The sequence below is a fragment of the Arvicanthis niloticus genome, chromosome 11 (assembly GCF_011762505.2).
Source record: "Arvicanthis niloticus isolate mArvNil1 chromosome 11, mArvNil1.pat.X, whole genome shotgun sequence".
NCBI classification, from domain to species: domain Eukaryota; kingdom Metazoa; phylum Chordata; class Mammalia; order Rodentia; family Muridae; genus Arvicanthis; species Arvicanthis niloticus.
This window is the reverse complement of record NC_047668.1, coordinates 38,830,642-38,834,558: the sequence shown is the minus strand read 5'-3', so window position 1 is coordinate 38,834,558 and position 3,917 is coordinate 38,830,642. Positions and strand designations below refer to the sequence as shown.

The window sequence follows — 3,917 nt, the reverse complement described above, 5'->3', positions numbered from 1 at the left end:
CTTTTCCCCCTCTCCTTCAGCACACACTTAAACAAACCCCCACAGACTTGAGATTGGTTTGACATTTAGATTTCAGTATCCATGCTGGTTCTGAATGCAGTGAAGAGTACCCTTCTCTCTTTCAGTAAATGAATTTTCAATTTACCAATAAGAAAATCACAGTATTGGACTTGTAGAACCTGTCTTAACTTTGCATTTGGTGTATAATTAATATTAATTGAATATGCATTGATTTTGTTCTTTGGACTAATGGAGTAATTTTAAAAAGAAAAGCCTGTTTCAGTAATTAAGCAGATTAAAATAGATAACATATATTTCTTACTTAATCAGTCCAATAATTGAGTTCCACTAGTTTAAAGTCACATCTACTCTTTATTTAATCAAAGCTAAATGCTGTGTATATTTCGAAGCTAAGTAATATGTGGACAGTGGATTTAATTTGGAGACTAGCATTTCAAAACCACCATTAGTATATTTTTATTATTATTCTGAGAACATTATCTATTTATGAACATTTCAAAGAAAACACTAGACTATCCACTTGACGTGGCAGCCCAGTGAGAGTGGATCCCACCTTTCATCAAAGAAGTTCCTTTTGACAGCAGACAGAGATCATAACTATAATATTAAATTTTAGTATATTTATTATTAGTTGTAGATTTATTATTATTAAAATTTATTCAAACTGTATTTTCAGGGATTTTTTTTATAAATAAAAAATATCATCTCCTCTCCTTTCAATGCTTCCCAAATCTCACACTCCAACTTCCCTCTGAGATTCATAGCCTCCTTTTCCTTTCATTTAATTATTTAATTATTAATTTATTTATTATTCATACACGCACATGTAAGTGTATAAGTATATAAATGCAACCTACTGAATCCACTTAGTTTTGCTTATGTATATTTTAGGGCTGACCACTAGATATTGGATCACCATTTAGGGGGCTTGTCCTTGGGGAACACTAACTTCCCCTCTTTCAGCCACCTTGTTTCCTATAGTTCTTCATCTAGAGGTGAGCCCTACTGAGATATCCTCTACCTATGCACATTGGCATGTCAACTGGTGTTGTCATTGTGTGGGTCTTGTTCCGTCCATCATACTATGAGACTTCATAGGCTCAGCCTCTCCATCCTACAAGCTACTACCTCGCAGCTGACTTACGGGCACTCCATCTCTTCCAATCTCTCTGCCTCCGCTTCTGAATTGTACCCTGAGCCTTAGGTGTAGAAGTTGTGTTGGAGAGTTATTATTATGGGCTGGGCACCCCATGGGCAGTTATTGTTTGCATTTTGACCCAGTCATGGTGCCTGTTATGGTCTCTGTCTGTTGCAAAAAGGAACTTTTTTGATGAAAGGTAGGAGCTACTCTCACTAGGCTACCATGTCAAGTGGGTTTCCTTTGACACGTTCAACATGCGCTGCAGTGTTTGACAGAGAGACCCAAGGAAAGTTACTGAGCCCTTCTCTGTGCCTCAGTTTCCTCATCTGTCAAACAGAATCACAATGATACTCGGCCCACTGGCTTTTGTGAAGATTAAACAGGTGAACAGTCCTCAGAGTCAGTGTTACATAAAAATCCTGCTAGTATTTGATACTCTTGCCTCTTTTATTGTTGGAAACATACCTTGGTTTTTCTTCAGGACACTGGTAAAGTCAGGAGCCACAGAAGCTGAGACATGGGCCTCCCTTCCTCTGGAGAAGCATGCCAAGCTTGCCTTGCTCAGAGGCAGAGGTACAGAGAGAACTTTTCTTTCTCTGAGGACCTCCCTTCAGAATTGTCCCTTTGAGAGCAAGCTCATGACTCAAGCTTTTATATCAGCATGACCCTCATCTGACATGGCAGCTGCCGTGTACAGATCGACTGACTATGGTGGTTGATATTGCTGAGTTTTACATGGGTAAAATAACCCTGAAGCTCCCCACTCATACACTGAAAAAGTAAACAGATCCCAGGCATTGCATAATACAACCCATGACTTCATCTTGTTATCAGATATGCATACCGTGTAGTAGTTCAATGTGTTTCATGATATTTAACTGGTAGAAATGAAATCTAATTTAATTTTCCTTTTACTGTGAGAATTTCATTTTAAAACTCAGCAAATTGTGGAATTCTTACTGGGGAAGAAAACCTTTTTAGTATCTAAAATTTATTTTAAAAAAGACAGTATTTACAGTTGCTCTATGCTGCACCATGGCTCAGTGGAGGGAAAGCAGAAGGGCCACCTGGTTTATTGTTACATTAATGTTTTCTTTCCTTACCTCATGTCTAAAAAAGGTTGCTAAATGCTATTTCCTTTAAACTTGAATGTAGAAATTTATCAACTATCAAAAGTCATAGTAAAAGTACCAGGAAATACTTCACATATGCACACACACACACACACACATATCATACTGTGGATGACTGATGTCCTATGCTTTCCTAGTGCACCAAGAGGCTGTTTCAGAATGGGTTTGTTCACTTGCCAGCATGAAGACCAAAGCTAAGTAAACTCTATATTCTTGGCTAAGTGGTCAAGAGAAGAGATGAGCTGTTAACTCTGACCCAATTCCACAGCTCAGACAGCTCCATAAGAACCAATATATTTTATAGAGGGTCAGACCCTCAGCATGGTCCAAGGCCCATCATTCTCAGGGTCAGCCCATTGTGGTTTATGCCAGGGAACTCATAACAGTTAGCAGAAGCGGGGCATGCTCCATTCTGTTGATTTCAGATGTTTTGATTAGAATACTGATGGGAGTCTTCAGTAGACAATAGTTCTCTGCTTTACTGATGGGGGTTATTACCCTGGCTTGGGGCACTAGGCTATCTCATGCATTCACATTTTACTCATATGTCTTCTAAGTATCTTAACATGTAGTCGGTAATGCAGAGAACAAAACGTTCCGTGAGGTTGTTGGACTCCTCCACAGATACACAAGTGTGTGTGTATGAGTAGGTGTGTGTGTGTGTGTGTGTGAATATGTGTGTATGTATGAGTATTTGTGTGTATGTGTGTGTGAGTGAATATGTGTGTGTTACAGAGTATAAGTCCAGTCAAGAATTGTAGTGGTATAAATTACAGGCTGAGTTCTACAAAATTCCAGACAGTAGATAAGGCAGAGAGAGAAAAATTCTCTTACTCAGTCTTTGTTGGGCCTTGGACGAGGTAACTCCATTTAACATCCAAAGCTTTTTTATTAACAGGAAGATCCAAAGTTAGTTTTTGTAGCCTTGGCTGGCCCTTCGGCCTCTGGCAAGCTCGAACTTCCGGCCGGACATAGGGTTTGGTGTGGCTGTGTGGGGTTCCTGGGGCCTTGCCAAAATGTTGGTACACTTCTCAGCCCTTCCGAGGACCAGACAGGAGCACAGTGCCTCGGCCCTTGGGAGACTCCAGAGCCAGCTGGTCAAAGGTGAGGATCTTACCCCCAGCCTTGAGGATGCGACTTCGGGCGGCTAGCTCAGTCGGTAGAGCATGGGACTCTTAATCCCAGGGTCGTGGGTTTGTGTCCCACATTGGGCGCTAGCTGTGGGGAAAAATAAACCTCACGGGGGCGGGGCGGGGTCCCAGCGGAGGGTCCCACATTCACACGAGGCTGCAATTCAAGGTTCCAAAGGCTGGGAACCTGGCAGTGGCAGGCCCAGGCAACACATGGAGTTTCCCAAAGCTTTTATTGTTCATGGCGTGGTGGTGAATGGTTATAGATGGTATGCACTTCCCCCCAAAAGCCAGGCTCCCCTTACTTTTTATAGGGAGGGGGGAAAAGGAGAGGGGATAACTTAATTAGCTACACCCCCGGCCTTTAAATAACTCATTAATATTTTAATCTTTGGAGGTGGAGACTTGTTAATCACGTCCTCTACCTGTGTGCTACGTGACTGAAGGTGGCAGGTTAAATGGAGTTACCTCATCCAAGGCCCAACAAGTCTT

The 3,917-nt window shown here is 41.5% G+C and overlaps 1 non-coding gene across 1 annotated transcript; it reads left to right on the top strand.

The window, feature by feature from the left end:
- The first annotated feature begins 3,436 nt into the window (after positions 1 to 3,436).
- Positions 3,437 to 3,509, top strand: Trnak-cuu (transfer RNA lysine (anticodon CUU)). The gene has a single exon. It is a non-coding gene; the product is annotated as a tRNA-Lys (tRNA).
- The last annotated feature ends 408 nt before the right edge of the window (positions 3,510 to 3,917 follow it).